Source organism: Lissotriton vulgaris, chromosome 7, assembly GCF_964263255.1.
Source record: "Lissotriton vulgaris chromosome 7, aLisVul1.2, whole genome shotgun sequence".
NCBI classification, from domain to species: Eukaryota; Metazoa; Chordata; class Amphibia; order Caudata; family Salamandridae; genus Lissotriton; species Lissotriton vulgaris.
In genome coordinates, this window is record NC_141695.1 from 426,175,712 (window position 1) to 426,201,298 (window position 25,587).

The 25,587-nt window shown below is 48.8% G+C and overlaps 1 protein-coding gene across 4 annotated transcripts in view; it reads right to left on the reverse strand.

The window, feature by feature from the left end:
* LOC147701782 (C-Jun-amino-terminal kinase-interacting protein 4-like) overlaps positions 1-25,587 on the reverse strand; it is an 861,003-nt gene that overhangs the window by 147,197 nt on the left and 688,219 nt on the right. The gene's annotated exons all lie outside the window — the stretch shown is intronic.

The window sequence follows — 25,587 nt, forward strand, 5'->3', positions numbered from 1 at the left end:
TTAGTAAAGGATGTCCACGATCAAAGATTACATTACCCATTATAAAGAGTACCGGACCATATCAAAGAAGGTTCTCTGACTAGTTCTTCTGGCATGTGTCTACACCAAGAGCGCTAAAGGCCAGTTTTGAAAAGCATAAAGAACAAGTAACTAACTTTTTGTAATGCTCTTTCCGGTATATAATCTAAGTGCAAATTCCTTACCTTTACAATATCCTGAGACACCAGACTAAATCTGGAAGATTTTTCAGCATAGTCCCTACAAGACTATACGTGTCATCGTGTGGCACTGCCTCAACTCTGTTCAGCCCGAAAGTGATGCTGGAGCTGCATATAAGACCCACCTTCGTGTTTCGATGTCAATTTCTTTCTTAACACTGTCCGCACCCATGGGCATAGAGCCCAAAAACCAATAATCTGTGCCAGTGTACAGATCTCTAATTTGGGGCCTTTTTAGTTGGTGAAGAGCTCATCCCACAGAATGGGGAGGTGGGAGGGCAGTGAGGAATCTGCGGTTATTCACCATAAGGAAAACGTTACTTACTCTGCAAGCATTTGTTCATGGCATTTAGTGCCGTAGGTTCGCATGCGCTGCATACACCTGCTATCTAGTGTTGGGTCCGGATGTATGCAAGTTGTTTTTCTTCGAAAGAAGTCTTTCAAGTCACAACAGGGTGACTCCTCCTCTTGGTGATAATGCGCATGGGCATCGACTCCATTGTAAGATTGTATTTCCAAACAGCAGGTTGGAGAAGCCAAGTATAAGTAAAGAAATGTCCATGCATTTAAGTAAAGAAATGTCCATGCATATAAGGAAAGAAGATAATAAAAGAAAATAAACTGCAATGGTCACAGGTGCCCCTGGAGGAGGGCTGGCACATGTGAATCTACAGCACTACAAGCCACAGATACTTAAAGTGTGACATTTTCCGTTTGAGGCATGTGTGGCTGTAGATACACATACTCTGCATAGACTGTAAAGTAGCCTCCTCAAAAGTGGTGGCAAACCTGTGGGTATTGAGGTTTTGGAATAGTGCATGTAACACTGCCCAACCCACATTAGCTTGTTGGTGCGCTATAACAGCCACATAGTAGTGTTGAGTGACAGTGTGTGGTGTAGACTATGTAGCTGCTTTACACATGTCAGCTATTGGGATGTTCCCTAGGAAGGCCATAGAAGCTACTTTCCTTCGAGTAGTGTGTGCTCTAGAAAGTGTTATTAGAGTTCTTTCAGCTTTAGCATAATATGTTTGAATGCCTTTAACTATCTATCTGGCAATGCCTGATTTGGATACGGCCTTCCTTTTATGTGGTGGCGAGAAAGCAACAAAAAACTGTTGAGTCTTTCTCAACGTTTTTGTCCTATCAATGTAGTACATAAGGGCTCTTCTGACAGCTAATGTATGGAGAGCCTTTATTGCATCAGTCTGGTTGTGGGGAAAAAACTGGTAAATCAATCGATTGAGGTGCAACTAGAGACTACCTTTGGAAGGAATTTAGGGTTGATGCAGAGGACAAACCTGTGTATATGGAGCTGGAGGAAGGGTTCCTCCAAGGTTACTGCCTGAAGCTTTTCACACAAAAGAGAGAGGAGAGGGCCCAAGGGGATGTTTAAAGACCCCACACTACTATAACCCCTTAATACAAACTTATAACAACAGAAAATAGTAGTGGGTCTATTGAACAATTAGCTTAAGTAAGTGTCTGCAAAGGTAGGCAAGATCTAAGTCAAAAAATTGAGCATCTTTCCTGTGTGGAAAAAATACCCATCAGCTGTCGATCCTGGGCGCCCTGTTCATCATTTGGGTTTCCTTCACACCGGGAAGGTAGGTTTAAAGCCCATAGTGATGAATGAGATGAAAACCGTTTTCTTGTTCTTTTGTATCAGGGTTAGGAAGGACAACTTAGGAGCAGTGCATATGTGAAGTGAAAGGGTGTGAACTGTGAATGTGAACAGATAAAATTAGGTAAAAGAAAGGCAGACAGACTTTAATAAACACCTTTCTGTTCCTAGTGTAAAAAAGCGTGCGATGTAAGTGGTTTTAACAAATAGCCACTATATTTTATATATGGTCAACATGTTTCTGCAGACTTAATTTTGGATCCTCTCAGGTATCCTGCTGCTTTCTTCAGGACGTTATTCGCGACTGCTCATTAAAAGCTAAATAGATGAGAAAACTATCACCTGGGTATTTTAACAATACATCTTTCTCCTACCACAGTTGTAGGAGAGAATCACTCCACCCCACCTGGCCACAGCTCCGGTACATGGAGCCCCGCATATCCGGTCGGTACTCTAGACATCCTTCCGGGCTGTCTCGGGGAGGTCCGTGGCTCTGCTGGTACTGCCTGAAGCTCACTAACACGCTTGAGTGAGCCAATAGCTATTAAAAATATCACTTCCCAAGAGAGAAATTGAAGTGGGCGGTGTGTAGGGGTTCAAATGGAGGGCCCATGAGTCATGTAAGGAAAATGTTAAGATTCCATGATGGTGCAGGTAGGACCCATGGTGGAATTAGTCTTTTGAGACCTTCCATGAAGTTCTTTATTACTGGAATTTTGAATAAAGAAACGTGTTGCCTATTTTGAAGATGGGCAGCTACTGCAGCCAAAGGTAACCATATGGAGGTGAATGCTAGGCCAGAGATCTGTAAATGAAGCAAATAACAGACAATGTTTTGTACTGTTGCACTAAAAGGGTCTATTTGTTTGGAGTGACAATAGCAGACAAACATCTTCCATTTGGCTGCCTAGCGTTTTGAGTGGTAGGTCTACATGCTTCCCTGAGAATGGACATGCACTCAGGTTTGAGGTATCCGAAATCTATGACCGCAGGAACAAAATTGCTAGGTTAGGAGATTTGGGAGCTGGGTACCTGATCTCTCCATGGTTCTACATGAGAAGGTCCGGCCTGTTCGGGAGCTTCTCATGAAGACCTACTGAGAGGTCTAGTAGAGTTCTGAACTAGGGCAGATGAGCCCATGTGGGATCTATTAGAATGAGCGCAAGAGAAGTTTGCCGGAGTCTCCGAACCACAAATGGACCACAAATGGAAGAAGTGGTACAGGAGGAAAAGCATAGGCAAGTGTCCCTGACCAATTTAGTGCATTGCCACTGGACTGTGGGAATCTGGAGGCAAAATGTGGGCATTTGGCGTGGCCCGCAGATCTATTTGAGGGAAGCCTCATTTGCGGAAGTATTGGAGGAGGACTTGAGGGTGGAGTTCCTACTTGTGGACTTGTTGCAGCATCCTGCTGAGGAGGTTGCAAAATTGTTGTCCATCCCGGGAAGGTACTACGCAAACAAGTGGAGGTTGTGACAGAAAGTCAAGTGTCAAATTGTCTGTGATAGGTGAGGCAGTTGAGACGAAGGTGTCCACCCTCCCCCTTGATCCTGTAGATAGTAGATGGCTGTCATATTGTCTGTTCAGACCAGTACAACTTTGCTGACCAGGTAAGGTAGAAACGCGTTCAATGCTATGTGAGCAGCTAGCTCTAGGTAGTTGATGTGGAGACCTAGGTATTTGGTTTGCCACAGGCCTGCATAGTGAGATCCTGCAAGTGTGCACCCCACCCGTGAGTGGTGAGTCTGTTGTAACAATGATGTGCGGAACAGGGTCGTGGCTAGGCTGCCCCGCAACAGGTTGTAGATGTTTCACCACTGCAGAGAGTTATGAGTGCAGCAGACAATCAACACTAATCGTCCCAGTGACCCTCTGTCTGAGACCACTGTTGAGCCAAACATTCCTGCAACTGATGCATGTTTAGCCTTGCATGAGGTACTATGGCTGAGGTACTATGGCACTGCAGGATCAAACATGCATCGGGCGCATAGCTGTCCTGGCGGTAAGCTGGTGATTTAGTTGAAACAAGGGGAGCAGGGGTAACCAAATGCCTGAAAGGACTGGATCCTTGCAGATTTAAGATAGGCTAGGCCTATTTCTGTGTTTAGGATAGCGCCTATGTAAGCTTAAATATGTAGGGTTGGAGGTGGGACTTGGTGGCATTGATGGTGAACCCCAAGTGATGAAGCAGATCTATTGTGGCCAGAGTGTGGTTTTGACACTGCTGTTGGGTGGTGGCTCTGATAAGCAAATTGTTCAGATATGGGAATACTTGGACACCTTGTCTGTGTAGGTGTGTGGCTACCACTGTAAGGCACTTGGTGATTACTAGAGGTGCAGTAGTCACCCCAAAAGGGAGGACTTTGAATTGGTAGTGTTTTCCGCCTACCACAAACCTGAGGTATCAGTGATGCAGGGTGTATCGGTATGAGGAAATAGATGTTGTTTACGTCTGGTGTAGTCATAAAGTCAACTTGCTGCAGAGGCAGAATGACATCCAGCAGGGTTACCATGGAAGTGCTGTGATAGGATGTATTTGATTAGGGGCCTGAGGTCTACAATTGGCCAAAAGAAGCAGTCCGTTATGGGTATTAGGAAGTATGGTGTATAAACTCTTGAACCTTGCTAATGGACAGGGACGGGTTCTATAGCTCCTTTGAGGAGAAGAGCTTTGACCTCTTCTTTGAGAAGCTTTTGATATTCCAATGATAACCTGTGTTTGTGATGTGGAATGTTGGGAGGTGTGGTAGTGAACTCCAGACAATAACCATGTTGGATAATGTCCAACACCCACTGGTCTTCTGTGACTATTTGCCATGTGGGTAGAAAATTCTGTAACAGTCTCCCAACAGGTGTCAAATGGTCAGGAGGTAGAAGAAGGAAGCTTTGGTTTGTTGGCGGGTGTAGTTCCTTTGAGGGAACTACCCTCTTGAACTATTATTACCCTTGTAGGATCCCCTAAAATAATCACTGGGGGAGGTGTGCTTAAAGTGTGTGCAATGGTATAAGGTGGAGATGTCAAGAAAGGTTGCTTTGAAACCCACACCGTAGGAGGGGCAGTGAAAAGGAGCCATGTGGAGCCAGTGTTTGAAGTGCCCCCATTGCTTTTGTCATCTCCATGCACTTTATAATTTTTTCTAAGGTTTGGTCCACCTAGGAGCCAAACAGATGCTCTCCGTCAAAGGGCATGTTCAGAATGGTTTAAAACCCGAAATACGTAACCATGTATGCCCCTTTAAGAGAATGCTGGTGTTAATTTAATGGCTGCAGTGCCAGCTGAATCTAAGGCACAACGGATTGCATTGTTTGAAATTATCTTGTCTTCCAAGACAAGTTCCTGGCCCTGTTTCCAATGCGCCTCTGGGAGGTACTGGAGAAGGTCCTCCATCTTGTCCCAATGGGCACGATCATACCTTGCAAGAGGGCCCATGGAGTTTGCAATACATCAATGGGTGGCTAATTGCGCTGCAGCCTTTTTCCCGGCGCATCAGTTCTTTTACTTTCCTTATTTGACGGCGGGGCATCTCTGCTGGCCTTGGAGTTCGCCCACTGCACAGTAATTATTATTAAGGAGTAAGGTGGAATCTGGCCCAGAATATAGATGGAGTCAGACGGGGAGGCCTTAAACTTTTTTTCTAACCTGAATGTTATGATTCTAGCTGATATAGGGTCTTTAAAAATGTCTGCGGTATGTCTAGGCATGCCCTTGAGCACTGGGAGGTATAAGGTGGATCGGTGAGTGGAAGAAAGTGTTACGAATAGGAAATCCTTCTCTAAGGTCTCCTACTCGAGATCTAACTGATGACAGGAGGCGGTCCTTCCTATAAGCTCCTGGTATGATGTAAAGCCACCAGGAGGGGAGGGGCGAGCTGGAGATTAGGTTCTGTGTTCCCTGGCGGGTCTATGTCATAGTTATCCCAAAGGTCGCCATGTGGATGAGTGTCACAAGTACCCACCAAGGTCGGCTGTATCAGATTTTGAGACCTCTGACATGAAATATCAAGTGGGTACCATGAGGATTGAGCTGGGGAGGGTAAAGGTTGAATAGGTGGTGGTGATGCTGATGCAGAAGGTAAAAGACTGGTGGCCTTGTCTGCCTTTTTGCAAATCTTGGTAGGAACTGGAGTGTCCAGAGCCTCTTGAAAAGACAACTGTCGTTTGGTTGGTAGAAGGGTCGATAGCGAAGGACGGGCAAGGTTGCGACCTGTATGGCTGGGAAAACAATCTGTTTTTGCTTGGAGTCCAGCTGTTCTTGCAGTTTGTGGAGGATGGACTCCACTGGCCTGCCGGAACCGGGTTTTGAATTCGGGTTCAAAATGTTCTGATCTGAAAGTGAATTCTGTACTAAAGCTACGCTCTGCATCGAAGCGGAAGAGGACGATGCTGTAGATTGGGTCAGCACCATGGGTCGGGTGGGTTGACGAGCAGTCTGAGGCCAAGGTGGTTTATGCTGAAGCTTTCGGTTTGGAATGTTTTTTATGTGCCGAGCCGGAAGCTGGGGCATTCAAAGAAGTTGCTTGGTGCCAACCATGGCCGGAAAGTAGTGGTAGACCTAGAGCTGCCAACTGGTGTTCCAGAGGAGCTGAATGTCTTTAAGCAGAAGGCTGATTGAAATGGTGTAGAAGGGGAGGGAGTACCATACTCACGGACTGTTCAGCAGGTGGTAGGTCCTCCATCTCCAGTTCAATATTGCTGTCGGATCCGGAGCTGCCCTCAATGAAAAAGGCAACTTCCTCGGCAGGTGATAATATTGCTCTCCCTCAACATCTCCATAACCCGAAAGGTCTGGTGTCTCTTCTATGCTTCTTCGTGATATATCGAGCTTACGTGTGCAACAGTCTTGAAGAGTTTTCTTGGAGTGGGGTCGAGATGAACTCTGCATCATCGAAATGTGTAGATGAAGATATGGAAGGAAAACAGGAAACGCTATTGAAGACCATACTGGCGAAGGGGAAGGTAGTGTGCAAACCGAATAGAGCACTGCGAGGGTGTCAAACCGGAGTGCAGGAACACACGTCAAAAGGAAAGAAAACAATGGAGCCAATGCCCATAAACATTATCACCAAGAGGAGAAAGCACTCTACCTTCTGAGTTGAAAGACTTCTTCGAAGAAAAACAACTCGCACACATTCGTACCCAACACTAGATAGCAGGAGTATGCAGAACATATGTCTCTACAGCCACACATGTCGCTAACGTAAGTAACTTGTTCTTCTGATGGATAGTTCGAAGCACAGATTACTCACCTTGTGAATGGATACCAAAGTAGTATCTCCCAAGATAGTGTGTATGTGAAATGGCTTAAGACAAAAAGTCCTGCAGGACCGAATGGCCAAAATGCCCTTCCTGTTAGATCTGACTGTCAAGGCAACAGCGCTTCGTGAACATGTGCACTGATACCCACATAGCAAGTAACAAGTAACAGCCTTGGCTTAAGTTGAAAGAATCCTCAACCATTCAGGTGGTTGCTTCTTAGGTAGTGTATAGCATATTTTAATGCAGAGGAGTGTTTACCTAGAGATGGTCTTTCCTTTCTTTCCTCCTGAGAAGTCTATAAAGAGTTGTTGTTCCACCCAATGATCAATGTAGAAATTGGGGATTCTATAAGGGTTCATCCAATTGAGTCTCTCTCTTTTTTCAAGGGATGGGGTGGGGCACAGATTGCTGGAAGGGTGATAGCTTGCCTGCCATAGAAAGGTGTTATTACTTTTGGCCGAATAGAGGCTGAATTCTTTACACCAGTCTCAAAACAATATTGTGGAAGGCAGCTGGACATAGAGTGACTGCAGGTCACGCAAGCAACGTTTTTGCAACAAGAAAAAGAGTTTTCAGGTCAAAAGACATAGTCGACAACTGTGTATTGACTCTCCAGAGAAGTGACCCACTGTTGCATCATTTGGTGAAAGAATATCTTGTAGACCTTGAAGAAATCTCATTACAATAGGTGATTTAAACAAAGAAGGCTGATCTGACAACCTTAACAAAGATGAAAGAGCCAAGAAATAGCCTTTAATATTGCCCAACGCAAACCCTTCCTAGGACAAAACAAACAACAACACTTCAGTTGAGCTTGTAGCAGGCCACTCATGTGGGTATAGCACCAACCCCCAAACTTGTCCCAGGGCCCAGCATACACAGATTTAATAGATAGGCACTTCGCTGCGAGAATAACATCAACAACCTCAAAAGCAAGAATAAAGGTAACTAGCTGCCGTCACTCAAATACCCATGCATGGAGATACAGACTGTGGAGGCCTGGGTGAGGAACCTGCACTGTTGCTGTAACAGTAGATCTCCCCCAAAGCGGCAGCTTGACAGGACGTTAGATGCTCATCCCTAGAAGTTCTGAGTAATGCACCTAATTGGCTAAATCCGGAGCAACTAGGATGACTTGGGCCTGGTCTGTCACCGACTAAGACTGTACTACCTGGTGTTTAGAGATCCCCCTAGGTGGTTCTTGACCAGTGAAATGTCCTGGTATTTCAGCTACTTCTAGAGGTGCAGACGCTCCTGGCAGAGGACCCGAGACCCACCCCCCAAAACCCACCCCACCCAACCCATGCCCTACTTGTTGCAGTAACACATGGCTGTGGAGCTGTCTGTGAATACCTGTACTCGTCTTCCTTTTGGCTTTGAGTAGTCACGGTGTTATGTTATGTTATACATTTATTTTTATAGCGCACGGCTACTCCAGAGGAGTGTCCCGGCGCTTTATCGAGGCAGCTCAGAATAAAAAACATAACACCATACAGCGAACAACTGAGAAAGAACAACAGAGGTACTAAAGGTTTAAAAGCCAAGTCTTCAGGCTTTTCCTAAAGTGAAGCAGATTAGTAGAGGACCGTAGGGCCAAAGGAAGGGTGTTCCACAACTGAGGGGCCTTCAGACTAAAGGAGCGCCCTCCGGTGCGTGCCTTCCTAATTCGGGGAACCACAGCCAAGAACAGAGATTCGGATCGTAAAGATCTGGCAGGGCGGTAGAAGGCAAGCCTGCGTTGGAGGTATTTCGCACCCGCGCCAAAAAGCGCTTTATGCGCCAGCGTCAAAACTTTAAACATGATTCGCTTCCGGATGGGCAACCAATGTAGCGACTGCAACAAACCAGAGGCTCCAACTCGCCTACGGAGGCCAAAAATAGGGCGCGCTGCAGCGTTCTGCACAGCCTGCAGCCGCTGAACAAGATAGTCCGGGAGGCCACTGTACAGGACATTAGCGTAGTCCAATCTGGAGCCAACCAAGGCCTGCACAGTGATCTTTCTATGCTCCTCCGAGAGCAATGTCAGAAACTTCCGGAGCATCTTGAGTAGCCCAAAGCAAATGCCCGTTACACCACGAACATGTTGCACCAGTGTCAAGCTGTTATCCATCTTCACACCCAGATTCTTTGCCACCAGCGATGCCAGGGCAGGGGGACACATATCCGCCGGCCACCAAGCCCGCCAATCAGGGTCGAGGGAGCAGCCAAAAAACAACGCCTCCGATTTATCAGAGTTGGCCTTAAGGCCATTCGACTGGAACCAGCTGAAGACCGACTCCAAGCAGCCCCGGATGTTCTTCCCATCGAAAGCCTGATCCTTCCCACACGTGAAAAGCAACTGCGTGTCATCGGCGTAAGAAACAATCTGGGCCCCAAAAGACTCCACCAGTGCCGCCAAAGGTGTCAAAGATGTTGAAGATAGTCGGGCTCAACACAGATCCCTGCGGAACACCGACTCCCAATGACGGCATCTCTGCGGAGCACGGAGAGACCCAGACCGTTTGTCGGCGGCCCTCCAGGAAGGATGAAAACCAATCCATCACCGTCCCCCTCAGACCGATGTCATAAAGTCTGGCGAGAAGCATCTCGTGGGGGACGGTGTCAAAGGCCGCCGAGAGATCGAGCATGACAAGCATAGCGCGACCTCCAGAGTCCAGCGGCTCCCTAATGATCTCAGACACCTCCAACAGTGCCGTCTCCGTACTTAAATTAGGACGGAAACCGGACTGTGAAGGGTGTAGCAGATCACTGGACTCAAGACAGGTGGAAAGAACGCCGTGCACATGCTTCTCCGTGATCTTGGCCAGCGCCGGAAGGAGGGAAATCGGCCTGTAATTGGCCAAAACCTCCGAGTCCAGCCCAGGCTTCTTGAGGAGGGGGATCACCATGTGTGTGGAGTCTTCTGATGTTTAGCGACAGAGTTTGGCCTCCCGGTCTCGGATGGCCTTTCGGTCCATCTGGGCGCAGCTGTCGCAGGCCCTGGAGTTGTATTCCGAGCTTAGGCACCACCGGCATCTCTTGTAGGGATCTGGCAAAGACATTTGTGTGTGACAGTCCCTACAAGGTTTAAACTATGTCGTTTTGTTAGGTGGCATATTTCCCAGTACACGCAGTTAAAAAGAAACGTTTTAGAAAAAACCAAACTCAAAGACAAGAAGAGTAAAGAAGTCAGTGAGCCTGTATTGCGCTTATATGCAGCCTTGCTCGTCCCTTCCTGAGCAGAACTATGTTGATGCCGAGCTGCACAATGCCACCGACTGGCGTGCAGGAGTACTGCTTTTGAGTTTCCGTATATAGTCTGATACCGGGGGGAATATTCATAAGGTGAGTAATCTGCGGTTTGAAGTATCTATCAGAATGACCTCCAAATAATAAGCACAGCGCCATTCAAAGATTGTGGCTAACTGAAGTAATTAATATATTTATGCCTAAAAGGAAGGCTCTATCTTGCAAGAACTCCTAAGAAATTGGTATTTCAGAGTACAGGTGCTAAGGCTAGAATCCTGAATTCCTCCACAGCAAGTATTTATCAAAGGGGCTATTTGAGTAAGGAATTAGGGTTTAAGAATATTCCCAAGACACTTAATCTTCCATTCAATTACAAAAACCCTTGAACAGAAGCCTTGATTTAGTTTTTCAAGGGGCATCAGCTTTTATCCACTTTGCTTCCAGCCCCATGGGACTTTTTGATTTAAAGATGATATTCAAGGGAAAACAGGCAGATAATTGGGGTAAAGGAAGTGTGTACCTGTTTTACATCAGTGACAGGCCCTGTGTCTTGAAGTGTCTGGGACAGGGCTAGTGAGACGCCCAATCTGAGCATGTGTCACCAGAAATTTGGGTGGTGATGGTTTCCAGGCTTCTCTCAAAGAAACCTTGGGTGGGGGGTCAGGAGTGGATCTAAGGTAGGCTAACACTAAACTGGCAGCATGGACTGCTAGGGCCCCACAGATTTTTATCAGATATTCTATGCCACTGGATGTTGACAAAGAAATACACAGGCATTGCTACATGTAACAGTGAGGTAACAGTCTTTTTTCTCCAAGAGTTTAGACAAGTCCATTCCACAAGGCCTCACAAAAGAGCTGAGAAGTTAGAGCAGATGCCAGTGAAATGTTGTGAAGGGTTATTTTCCAGAGTTGGCTGTGCAAGATTGGTAGGTGCTGGCCCATGACATCAATGGACCTCAAGTGTGAGAGCCCAGAAAGGCATCTATCTACTTCATCACTTCCCAGCAATCAACTAAAGTACGAGTTACTTACCTTCGGTAACAATGTATCTGGTAGAGACGTTGTCTAGCCACAGATTCCTTAACTTAGAATATCCTCAGGAGTCAGACTGGATCCAGATTTTTTTTTTGCAGCAGCACTTCTGCGCGCCAGGAGACGGTGCCACACGATTCCGCCCTGACGTTGTCCACGTACGTGGCATCAGCAAGGTTATACAAGTCCCTCCCGGCGCGCCGACGTCCGTTTTCCTCAGAGAAACTTTTCCACGGCACAACGTGGAGCCACCAACAAAACTGTTAAAGTATGGGAACTGTGTGCGAGGGATGTAAAATCCATAAAACAAAGAAGGCGGATGGTGTAAAACACCATCATAAAAGACAGTATCAGACACTGTCTAATATAAGTGAAAAAGTGAAAGTGGGATAAAGCTGTGAGAAAGAACCCTGCAAAGCGAAGCGTAGACCCTTCCCAAAGTGCGAACAACACGGGAAGAACATCTCAACAGACAAAGGTAGACTGTTTTTACCATGTCGAACTGTGCCGTCCCACAAAGACGGAGCACACAAGAACAACAATCCACTGCAAGAAGGTATGAAAAGACTGGCACTTCCCTCATAGTAATGGAAGTCGCAAACACAGCCAAGCAGCTTTCCAAAGAAGACGACTAGCGAGGAGACAAGAGCCATGAGTCAATGGAGAAGGAGGGAGGGAGGGAAGGCAGCAGGAGAAGAAGAAGAAGAAGAATAAGATCTCCTGATGAAGATGAATTCAAAAGGCACCATCGTACAGGAAAGAAGCTACTTGGAGGGAGTCAGCCACAGGCGGCAATTCTCAAAGGGGCGCAACAATGTGAGCACCCGTGAAAGAAAACCAATGGCAACTGAAAGGATGCAAATGGAGAAGCTCACCAGTAAAGGTTCTCGCAGAACAGGGAGGAATCTAAGGAATCTACAACTAGACAACGTCTCTACCAGATACATTGTTAAAGAAGGTAAGTAACTCGTACATCTGATAGAGACATCTAGCCGCAGATTCCTTAACTTAGAATAGATACCACAGCCATACCCCAAAGGGGAGGTGGGTCTGTGACAGAACAGCAGAAAGTGCCCAAAGCACTAAGCCGGCAAAAGAGTGACGGATAATGGGGAAGGCTGTGCCGGAACAGCCAGACAGCAACCCAAATAGCTCGGAATACCCCATTGGGACCAGTATAAGTATGAGATGTAGAAACGGCACCAGGCAAATACCAGAACAAAAAGAGAAAGAGAGAAAGTCCAGAGCGAAGGAGGAAGAAGGGCCACTCTCAGCTTAATGGGGCACTATGTGGACACCAACCAAAGGTTGAGCGAAACATGAAGAGATGCAACCAGAACCTACTAGGCTAGCTCACAGGAGGAAGGCCGGAGGGAACCAAAGGGCAACAGGTAGGAACTGAGCAACGGCCTAATAAAGTCAAAATAATAACATGGAATGTGAATGGATTGAGGAGCAGGAGAAAGATGTCTTGGGTTATAGAATTTTTGCAAAATAGTGAGGCACACATTTGTCTCTTACAAGAAACTCATTTGGAGGCCCAAGAGTACAAACAGGGTTTTAGTAAAGTTAGATAGATTCAGGAGGTGCTGTGTTCGGAACAAAGAGGAAGCACCAGGGGAGTAGCATTGATCATAAGAAGCAATGCAGGAATAAATGTGGTAAAACAGGAAACAGATCAGTCAGGGAGATAGTTGGTGGTTACCATAACAATTCAAGGTATACCCTTGGTCGTTTTAGCATATTATGGGCCCAATGAAGATAATCCGGGGGCACTTCTAAAACTCGAAGTTTGTTTGCTAAAAACAACTGCCCCGATTATAATGGGGGGAGTTTTTAATTTGGTTCTAAATAAAGAAAGCAAAATATAATAGCCCCCCAAAAATGTTTGCTAGGTTAAAAGATATAATTAAAGAGTTTACCTTGCTTGATATTTGGAGAAGCAAAAACGGGGAAACCAGAGATTTCACGTTCTACAGTAAAAAACATAAGCACCATTCTCAAATTGGATATTTTCTTATAGATCAGGGGTTGATTCAGAGGGAGAGACAAAAAAAACATATCCCGGCTATATTATCAGACCACTCAGCAGTAGTTATGACTTTGGGGCTCAGGCATAAAGAGGCACAAAAAAGATGGACAGTTGATAGGACCATATTATTGAATGAAGAAGTGATTACTGAGTTAGCGGATAAGACGGATGAGTATTTCAAATCTAATATTGGTACAGCTAAGGACCAGACGGTATGGGAAGCTTTCAAAGCCTATATAAGAGGGACACTTGAAAAAAGATGAAGCAAATAAAATAAGTAAGATTAAGGGAAAAGAGGAATGACAGAAAGCATCAATGGAAAGTGTAAGTACAGCGCCACATTTAGAGATAGAGTTGGAAATCTTCCAGGCTGAATTTCAGGCTAACTTAGACAAGAAGCTTCTAGATAGGTGGAAAGTTAGCAAGCTTCAGCATTTTGCATATGGGAGAAATGCAGCTCCTTATTAGCATGGAAAGCCAAAACGGATAGGGCAAGGAATACGATAAAGAACTTAATCAAAAGAGGGTTGGGGGGAACGATATATGCGGATGATGAAATTCGTGAAGAAGCTCGAAGCTTCATGAGTGAACTGTATAAGGAGGATATAACGCCAGGACAAGAGATCATTCAGGAGTGGTAAAATCAATTACACTCCCTCAGTTGACTGAGGAATATAAGATATTCTTGCGAGGAGGTATTACTGAGGAAGAAGTAAGAGCACAATGTAAAAAGATGGCAAGGGGAAAAGCTGCAGACCCGGATGGACTCCCGATAGAGTCGATTTTGGTATTTTGGACAAGGTTGAGACAATTAAAAAAAATCTGTTTAATAAAATTTATATTGGAGGGGAAAATCCACCCTGTTCATGGGCGGAAGCCACAGTGACCCGGATATTAAAACCAAATAAAGATCCCCATAAGATAGACTCTTCCATATCTTTATCAAATTCAGATTATAAGGTATTCACAGGTATAGTGGCAGCAAGGGTGGCAAAGGTTATAAAGGCGGTGGTCCATCCAGATCAGAGAGGCTTTATACCAGGGAGGCAGCTGAACAAACTTACATTTCAGGTAATAGGGGCCATAGATATGGCAGAAGCAAGGAAGGCTCCTTTAACGGTAGTAGTAATAGATGCTGCTAAAGCCTCCAACCAAGTTAATTCGGTATATCTGAAGGAGACTCTAAACAGTTGTGGTTTTCCGAATAAACTTGTTGAGGCGCTGAAGAGTTTATATCTCAGCCCTAGAGCAAAAGTGCTGGTAAAAGGGGCCCTAAAAGATTGGTTTAACATCACAAGAGGCACTAGGCAGGGTTGTCCCCTGTCGCTGCTCTTGTTCAATTTGTACATTGAGCCATTTGCCAGCTGTCTCAGAGCAGACCCTCAAATTCACCCCTATAAATTGGGAGAGTTAGTACTTAAACTTGCTTTACATGCTGATGATCTTGTTTTTATACATGACAAATCCCTTAGAGCCAATCCCTAGGTTAATTGAGAAGGCGAAGAGGTTTGGTGAAGTCTCAGGGTATAAACTGAACAGAGACAAAAACGAAATAATGGAATGGAACCAAGTAATGGGAAGTCAGTGGGCCAAGAATCAAATGAGATATTTAGGGGTACAGTTAATGCAGAAATTAGAGGATATCCCTACAGTTAATTAGAAGAGAGTTAGTAAACAAGTTGTGAGATAACTTAGACGATGAGCTAACCTCCCTCTGAACATCTATGGGAGGGTTAACCTTGTGATAATGATAATTCTACCTAAAATCACCTTCGTATATAATTCTATCCCACTGCTCTTCAGGATAGAAGATATAGCCAAGCTACAAGGCAAAATAGGCAATTTCATCTGGGCAACGAAAGGGCCGAGAATAGCTGGAAAAAGCTTAGAAGAGGCCTTACTGTGGGTGGGTTAGCACTACCGGACCTACTCACATATTGTTATTCCTTTCATTTTAAAAAATTTCGGATGCTGGCAAATAAGACAGATACTTTATCATCAGGGTTATTGTTTGTGGCTATGCTGAAATGTGTTGCAAGGGCAGGAACGCTTTCTTTATAAATACGGAAACCCGAAGTTTTACAAAAAAGTAAGGCTAAAAATCTTAAGCGCAGCCTTCGAGATCTGGGTGCATATTAGGAAAATAATGAAAATTGCATACTATGCAGCACAGGACCCAATTTGGGATTCCCCCAGCACCCCTGAATGCCTACAAGATCAACTTAGTCAGCCTTTGAAAATGGGAGGTATAAGGTGCTGGGAAGATTTACAAGAGGAATCTAACTTAATAAGCTGGGAAGCGCTCAGCAGGTTAACTAGAGGAACATTGACGAGGTTCAAGTACTATCAGATCTCCTCTTGGTGGGCGACACAAAACTGGCGCAAAGAGGAGGAGAACACGAAACTGGATCAAGTCACCAGAACGGACAAATGGACAAAGGAAATTTAGTTTTGGTATTGGGCCTTACTAGATGTTGGGGATAATGTGGAAAGTGAAGTTCTAAGTCTTTCGGGTACAGAGTACGGAGATGATGATGCAGATATATATAAATTATGGTCACACTCTTTAGTTATGTTGCAGGCTATTGTAAAGCTAGCTGCGCTTAGAAGGAACCACTTGTACACCGCCTACAGTGTTTACTGGTCTCCACAAAAGTTGTCTAAGGTGACATGAAACATGTATAATTGTCCTAGGTGCAAGTATCCTGCACATATGTTTATGGTGTGTCCGAGAATCAAATCTAATTGGACGTAGGTATGTACATTTTTGGAAGCAGTGCTGGGGAAACCAATGTAAGTAAGTACCAGCTTGATTTTCTTCGGTGTTCAGAATGATCATTACTTGAACGCACCTGGATCCTATTTTAGGTTTTATGTGGTAATCTTAGCAAGGAGAGAAATTTGTAGGATGTGGAAATCAGAAGCCCCTCCGACTTTTGTTGAATGTTTAAAGAACATAATCTATAGGAGTGAATCAGACATGGCCTGTGACCGAAGAAGTAAAGTTAAGATCTGGGTTGCTCTGTTGACTTGGAGGGAGACGGCAAGTGGGTCCTATGATTAAGCCGATTTTACTGTTGGTCCTAGCATCCCCAGTAACATTCCGGGGTCCTAAAAAGTGAACGGGAGTTGGAAATGGAAACCGTATTATCATTGAGAGAAAGCTCCTCACTCTCTTTACTTCTTCCGAGGGTTGGTATATTTTGGCATGGAGAGATAGGAGGAATCCTAATTTTTTTTTTTTTTTTTAACATCATTTTTATTGCATCACCAGTATAAAAGTACAGACAAGATATTCATCAACATCAGTATAAACATGGACCAATTCGATTGAGGAATGTCACGTCTTCCTTCCCGGGGGCTCTCCCCGCTTGTGATGCGGGCTGTTTCATCTTCCGTCTTGGTTTCGTGCTTCTTACATTGTCTGTCCACTTTATTGTGCCCATAACCCTGGAATGCTTTTGTGGTTTACGCCCCTCCCCCTCCTCAAATTTTGGTGCCCCAACATCCCTCCAAATCAGCTTCCTACCCACCCTCCCCCCGCGGTCGCGCTGCGCTTGAGTTACCATGTGTCAGTGCCTGGTGTGTTGCAGGAGGAAGCAAACAATCGCTACGGCGTGTTCACCTGTATAGTGTTAGGGTCTGCTCCTGCTAGTTCGCTCTCGCCTTCCTGCTCCTCATCGCCCACATCCCTGAGCGCCTGCACCATCACCTCCCATGCAGTCGCCCTTTCCAGTGCCTTCTCGTCATTCGACCTCCAGGCCATCTGGTATCGCAGGGTGCTATCACACGCGGCCCACCTCAGACACTCCCCATACCATCTCCTATACGTGGGCCCCACTCTGGACTTCCAATTTCGTGTGATCTCCCGCTTGGCCAAGATAAGCCCTAAATCTATAAATTTACTTGACATCGTATTTCTAGGTGTATGTGGGAACCAGTGAAGGATGCCAACTGCCTTAGTATACTGAATATCTCTATCCGTCGCCTCGTTAAGGGCCCGCCCAACTTCCTGCCAATAGTCGCCCAGAGAGGGGCAATCCCACAGCATATGACATAGATCCGCCCCCGCTGTACTACATCTGGGGCAAGCAGCGTCGGCCGCCCCAAAGTATTGTTGGATTTTCCCGGGCGTGAGGTACGCCCTGTGGACAACATAAAAGTGGATCAGTTGGAACCTGGCGTTCCTCGAGCTCTTCCGCGCCCTCCTCAGCAGTTGGCCCCAGGTCGTGTCTGGTATCTCCACCTGGAGGTCCAACTCCCACTTGGCCTTCAGGGCTGCCAAAGGTTGCAGGGCCTCCCGCTGCATTCTCGAGTACAAGCACGTGACGGCCTTAAAGGTTCCCGCCGCCATCATGGCGTATTGGCATGCCATTGAGGTACCTGGTTCCTGCTGCCCTTCTCCCCAATGGGCTCGCATGGCGCCTGTGACTGCCGCGTGCAGCAGATAGTCACCCCTCGGGAGGTCAAATCTCTCTTGTAGGTCCCGAAACGGCAGCAACACCCCATCTTCGTAGAGGTCACCCAGCACGTGTACTCCTGCCTCCTCCCACCCGAGCAAGCGCGACCAGTCCCCTCCATGTGGGAGGGCAGTGATCATTCCCAGCGGTATTTCGGGGGCGTACATAAGGCGGACACCCGCCCGCTTACGGGCCCGGTCCCAGCACAGACGGAAAGTCTGCTCCTCGACCGTCAGGTCTCCCACTCGGAGTCTCTGGTGCAGCGTGATATACGCCAGAACGTGTCGCGGGGTGCCTTCGATTCTCGCATCCTCGGGGCCTCTATATACTCTCGCCACCTCCTGAGTAAAAGTCTGCAGCTGGGCAGCGAGGTAATATCCTTCGAAGTCCGGCACTGCCATACCTCCCTCATCTTTGGGGCGCAACAGCGTGTCGAGCGCTATGCGTCTCCTGCCCGTGCCACACAGGAACATTATGATCAGTGACCTCAGGCGTTTGAAAATCGAACTCGGGATCCATACCGGCAGTGTCCTAAAGTAGTACAAAAGCCTAGGCAGGGCTATCATTTTCAGCAGGGAAATTCTACCAGCCAGAGATAGCGGCAGAGTCGCCCAGAAGTCCATAGATCCACGCAGAGCGTTAATACAACGAGTTACGTTGCCATCTAGCAGGTCGGATGGGGTGTGGTAAACATAAACCCCTAGATAATGTAGGCAGCGCGGTTCCCACCGGAGTTCCTGAGCAGTGAGTGGGCACGGCTCTCCCGGCCTCAGGGGGAACAGACAGGATTTGGGCCAGTTGACCCTCAGGCCCGATAACCTACCGAACTGCTCCAGTAGCCTCCGTGCCCCCTGGAGTTCAGCGCCGGCATCAGCCAGAAACATTAACAGGTCATCCGCATAAAGGGAGATGATGTGTGGCCTCCCCCTAAAAGGCAAACCTGCGTAGTGGCGGCCCAGTCTGGCTACCGCAGCGAAGGGTTCCATTGCTAACGCAAACAGTAGCGGGGATAGGGAACAACCCTGTCTAGTGCCACGCCTGATCGGGTATTGTCTCGAGATCAGCGCACCCACCCGGACCCTTGCTACCGCCCCAGTATAGAGGACCTTGGTCCACTGTATGTAACCGTCTCCCAGTCCAAAGCGACGCATCACCTCATACAGGTATCCCCATTCGAGGCTGTCAAACGCCTTTTCAATGTCGATGGACAGGACAAATGGGGAGGTGGTGTCTGGCCAGTCCACACCCATCAGTCTCGTGAGTCTGTGGATGTTATGAGTGGTGTTGCGTGTCGGTATAAAACCGCACTGGTCACCATGAACCAGGCTCGTCATATGCACTAGCAATCTGTTGGCTAGAATCTTACTGAGGATTTTGTAATCCGTCGTCAACATAGACAACGGACGGTACGAGGACAGCGCCGTACCCTCCCTGCCCGGCTTTAAGAGTGGGATCATAAGGGCCTCGCACATGGAGCCCGGGAGTCGGCCCTTCTCCTGCGCCTCATTGTATACCTCGCGCAGCCGCGGAGCAAGATGCTCCAGGTATTTGCCATAAAATTCGATCGGGAGACCGTCAAGGCCCGGGGTCTTGTTCCTAGCCATCTGTTTTACAGCGCAACCTATTTCTCCAAGGGAGATGGGCCGCCCTAACTCCTCTGCCTCCGAGTCCTCCACTCGCGGCAACTCCAGCCCGTTCAAGAACTCCTCAAGCTCCTCCGTCCCTCCAGTATCACCACTCAGATAGAGCCCTTCATAATAGGCTCGGAACTTGTTCAGGATCCCGGGTTGGGAGTGGCAAGGCTCCTCCCCTGGCACCTGGATCCTCATGACCGGCCCTCCCCCCCGGATAGGATTAGCAAGCCAAGCCAACATCGCCCCCGCCTTATCACCTTCCGCATGCGCCCTCGTCACGTACGCCTTGTGGTCGAAGCTACGCAGCCGCTCTAGCTCTACCGCCAGCCCCTCCCGCGCCCCGCTAAGCCCCTCCTGCAATTCTGGGTGATTTGGGCGCCTCTTCTCAAGATCCCTCAGCTGCGTCTCAGCCTTATCTAAGTCATCCAACAAAGTCTTCCGTGCCCCTGCCGTGTGCCCAATACAGTGTCCCCGCACCACCACCTTGAAAGCATCCCATTCAACCGCCCTCGTGGAAGCCGAGCCACTGTTCTCTTCAAAATATCTCTCAATACGGTCACTCAGGGCCTCCCTGAACAACAAGTCGTCCAGGGTGTCAGGTTGCAGGCGCCATGTCGGTACGCTGTTAACAGTCACCATCCATTCCAGAGACAGCAACAAGGGGTTGTGGTCCGATATCGTCCTTGCCAAGTATTCCGCCCCACCCACCGCAGGGAGCACACATTCCGAACAAAGAAACGCATCCAGTCTCACATGTAAATCATGCAGGTGCGAATGAAAGGAGTAATCTCTAGTGGTGGGGTGCAACACCCTCCATGCATCCGTGAGGGCCCAGCTCTCCTGCCACTCTAATCTACGCTTGGCGATCCTATGTGCTGGGGATGCACGAAGCGGGGGATGGGACCTATCTAGTAGTACATCCTCAACCGAGTTAAAGTCCCCCCCCAGGAGGACCGGCCCTGCCAAGTAACCCGCCAATTTGCCCGAAACGTTAGATAAGAAAGCGGGCAGGTCTACATTAGGAGCATACACATTGCATAGCGATATCATCCTGCCTCTCAGCCTTCCTTCCACAGCCACATACCTGCCCTCTGGGTCTATCGACGATTTCGAGACTTGGAAGGGGACCCCCGCCCGTATCCAAATCAATGTCCCCCTCGCAAATGCCGAAAACGTCGTGTAGAATAACTGCCCCCTCCAGCGCCTTTGTAGAGCCGCCCCTTCCTGCTTATTTAGGTGCGTCTCCTGCAGGAACGCTATGTGAACCCCCCTACGCTTGAGGTATGCCTGAACCTTATGTCTGCGCGTCATGGACTGCATGCCCCGCACATTCCAGGTAACACATTTCAATGCTCCAGTGCTAGCCATTCCCCCCTACACAACCGGACCATACAACAAAGAACAGTGTTCGCCTAAGTCCCGCGACCACGGGCCCTCCCCCCCACCCACTCCAAACAGGAAGCCAAACCCCTCCAACAACTACAACCCCTCGAACAACCCCAACGGCCCACAACACCCACCCCCCCAGGACAGGCCCCCCCGCTACTGGAAGTACCCCCATCCAAACCAACACTCCCGACCACCCCTCAAGGGAAGGTGGTAATATTCGCAGTCCCCACTGCGATGACCTTAAGGGCCAGTAAGGCGCGGCTCAATGCTATAAGACCTCCAACAAATCAGCCCCGCGTGCTCCACCCCACAATCCCCACATTACAGTTCCCCAAAACCTCAATCAATGTCTTTCCACTGCTGTGGGTCCATCGCCCCGGTGGCCAACCAGCGAGTCCATTCCGCCAAACCAGTTCAGCACGCCTCCAGTATCTCTCCCGAGGTCTGCGGCGTCACAATAGGGCCCCGGGCTCCACCAAACTCCGATTGTCCTGTCTCTGAGCCCGTTCCCGGGGCCTCCGAGTCCGTGCCCTTCCCAGATTGAGTCCTGGCGGCTCTAGATAAGTCCACCACCGCCTGTAGGGCCGCCTGCCTCTCCGCCTCCGTCTGTGACATCGAGGGTTTCCCGGTCCTCCTGCGATTCTTCCTGATCCGTTGGGACTGTCTGATCGGCCTCTCCGCCCTGGCCTCTTCCTCCCTGACCTTGGCACCGTCCGTTCCTGCCTTATAAGTGTCCCACCAGTCCCATGCTTCCGCGGAAGTCGTGAAGAATAAAGACTTTTCGTCCACCACCACTCGTAGTTTGGCAGGAAACAACAGGGAGTACTTGATGCCTTCCTGGCGGAGCTCACGCTTGAGGGACAAGAAGTTTGCCCGAAGCCGCTGAGTCTCAAACGTGTAGTCCGGGAACATGGTGACTCTGTTGTTTTCAACTTGGAAGGGCCCTGCCTCTCTCGCCCTCTGCAAAAGCCAGTCTCTGTCCCGGTAATGGAGCAACTTGAACACCACCGGGCGAGGAGGAAGGCCCAAGGCTGGCGGACGCGCCGGAACTCTATGCGCTCGTTCCAGGGAGAAGAAGGGGGACAGACCTTCAGGTGCCACCTCCGTCCGCAGCCAGTTATCCAGGTAGCCCACCATGTCGTCGCCTTCAATTTTCTCCGGCAGGCCCACTAGGCGTACGTTGTTGCGCCTATTCCTGTTTTCTGCATCCTCGGCCCTCCTTTCCAGTACCTTCAGACGGTCCATCACGTCGGCCATCTGGGCCTTCACCGTTGCCTGGGCCGGGGCTAAATCCTTAACCGTGGTCTCCACGGATTTCACCCTGTCCTTCAGTTTGTCGTGGTCGGCCTTCAGGAGGCCCAAGCCCGTCGCCACCTGAGCTATATCTTGCTGCAGGGCATCCTTTGTGGTGGCGATGGCTTCCAGGATACGATCCTGCATCCGTTGTAACGCCGCCTGGTCTCTCTCCGCTCCTTCCGCCGCCTCAGTGTCGGTCGCGCCATCTCCCTTCCCCTTCGGTTTCCCCATCTGGGCCGGGATGGGCGGTGGTCCTCAGAATATGTTCCTGGTCGCCCTCCAAGCGTCGCCGGGCACCTTCCTCCGGTCAGGTCCTTAGGTCCAGAGGTATCACCAAGAGGCAGGAAGCACCGAGCAGTCGTGGCTCGGCCAGCGCCAGTTGCACCTGAGATCCGGGGTTCTCGTCTCCGAATCACTGTCGCTCCGTTGTCGCCCCAGTCAGGGGACGGTCCTCAACCACCGCCCAAGGGTGTGCCCAAAGTCCTGCCAGTGCCGGGGAAGAGGCGCGACGCGGCCGCCAACACCTCTTGCGTGTCCGGAACGATCTTCAGTGGGTCTCCGGGCAGATGTCTCCGGCACCAGCGATCTCATGCCATCGCCGCCATTTTGGGGTCCGCGACTTCTCGGCCGAGTTCAGCTTTCGAAGTTACGATACTGCTGCGGGAATGCTCGGTGTCGTCCTCCGCGGGTCCCGGACCCTCCGCAGTACCGTCCAGTACCGGATTATGTCCTTTATCTTGGGGTTCGAATGGGTTTTCAGGATATTTTCTGGGATCGGGCACGGAGCTCCGAGCTCACGCTGCCTACCTCCTCGGCATCCAAGCCACGCCCCCCCATAGGAGGAATCCTAATAAGAGCTTTGGCAGTATGAGGACAAAAAAAAAACAAAAAAACTGAGCAACGTCTTAGAAGTACAGGCAGGATCAAGAAACACGCCAAGTGCACACCTAGTCACCAAAAGGGGATAGGGGCGAACAGTATCAGCCTAAAGCACGCTGATGCAGGCCACCACTGAAACACGCCCAGAGCAGACAGCCACAAAGCTCACAAGGTGGAGCAGCTAAAATGAGCATAGGACTCCCAATCAAGCAGCTTGAAGTCTAAGGTGGGAACTAACTCATGAAAAATAGAGACGCAGGGTGCAGAACCTGGGATGACCGGCATCAGAAGAGCTGTCTCACAGGCACAGCCGATATAGTGTAGGGCGATACCCAATGAAAGGAACACATCTGAGGAAAGTAGCAGCAGAGGCAGCCGAGTAACAACAAGAGCTGCTAAGAGGAACACGTATAAATGTAGAAAAGAATTTCAGAATTCTAGACCACATCCTCACACTGTGAGCGAAAATTAACCCTCTTCCAGAAGAGAGATACGATTCAGTATCTGAACACCATGAAGGGAGCAGCGTCAGCTGGGGGACCACCCCAGGGAGTGGGGCAACTAAGTGCACTTAAGTGTACTGAAAGAGACACTGCCACATAGAAAAAGGGCAATCCCAAATACAGCACAGAAAAGCTCCCTGACACACAGAGACATGGGACCAGACCTCGCAGCAGCGAAGAAAGGTGAAGATGTAGAAGAAGGGTACCCCTGGCAACCTGTAGGTAAACGAGCCACAACCATTCAACATGGGTGTTGTAGGAAGAAGGGACTGTGCTTTTGGGCGTCCGTTGTTGATGCAGAGCGAGTGACTCACGAGGGGTGCCTCCTGGGGGATCCGACTCCGGCTGCCTGATGAATCCTTTTTTATAAGGTGCCTGACTCTAAGATGGCGGACTCGTGAAGACGAGACCGTATTCCTGCCCCTGGTGATCCGGAGTTCTACAGTTCTGATGAGGGTGCACTTGTACTGTGACAGCGCTGGAGTCACATGTGTAAAACACCAAATGTATACAAGTTACAACTCCAGGGCAAAATTTGAAGTTAATGAAGGCTCATTCTATGATGGCGCCGAAGGCTCAGCCCTGAGCATTAATGAGGATTCATCAGGCGCTATCCAGGCGAACGGGAGCCTCCATCCACTTGTGAGGCCCGGCCGCTGTGTGTAAAAAGAAGCCGCACCTGCAACGGGGATACCGGACATGTTCTCTTGAGCCCAGTAACGGAAAGCAGAGGTGAGCGGTCCCATCAATCCCACCTCGTCTTAGTTGTGCTGTGCATTCAGGGTATCAACAGTGGCCAACTAAGGGCAGCTGTCTACACTTGGACCCCGCCCCTGGTCCCCTACCCCTCGGAGAAACAGTGTGGGGGTGATGGGGGTCAGGCGAGAATACAATCATGGAGGAGGATGCCTAACTCTCACATAGGGGGCATGCGACCCCCAATCATCAGGAGGCAGCGGATGAGCATCCCAGAATACCCAGGTGCTTCACCTTGTCATGGCCTCCACACAAACGGACTAAACAGCTAGGCGCCTACCTACTATCCCTCACTCTCGAAGCCCCTACACTACCCACCCCTTCTTGCTCCACAGGTCTGCAGCTAAATGAGAAGCCCCTCCAACCACCACAGACTCCATGGACTGGCTCATCGAGTTTACACCAGTGAGGCGAGGTGCTCCCCCACCATCCTCCTTCGCCCAGCTCGCCCATAATGACATACACTATTCTATGTTCTTCCGACCGTTGAGACCTAGCTAGCTGACCGATGCCCGGTGGAGCTACCTGTTAGCTAAAGAGGAGATGGGCTGTGGACTTCTCCCTCGGCCGCCACCTACCCAGCCGGACTTTAAGCAGCCTATCCTTCATTTCTACATCGTATCTCCCCCCTACCCCTTTAACCTTACCCCTACCCTTCTGCGCTCCATTTATTTCGCCTTCCTATGCTCTTTATATGTTTTTTAGCCGAGACCTTGCTATCTGGCCGATGCTAGGTGGAGCTACCTGATAGCTAAAGAGGAGATGGGCTGTGGACTTCCCACCAGGCTATTACTTACCCTGCCAGATTTGGGGCAGACTTTCCCTTGTCTCGCCCGTCGTATCTCCCCCTTACCCCTTCACCCTACCCCCTTACCCTTCTAAGCTCCATTTATCTCGTTTTCTATACTCTTTAAATGTTTTATTAGTAATCTGATGTAACCTGTTTCCTGATGTAATTTTGTAACTTTGTGGAACTTCATGTAAAGCGCTCTGATACCTTCGGGTCTAGCCAGCGCTATATAAAACTCATTAAATAAATAAATACATACATTTTCCAGATGTGGGGCAAGACCAACTTGGATCTCTTCGCTTCAGAAATGAATCGGAAATGTCAATTCTTTGCCAGCTGGGAACCAGAAAAAGCCTCATCGGGAACTGCCTTTCTGATGAGGTGGTACAAAAGGGGGTGGAGATGGACGGAGCATCTGAATCAACCAAACACTCACACCCAGTCAAAAGATCTGGTTTGAATCCATCACCGTTCTTTAGCCCACTCTG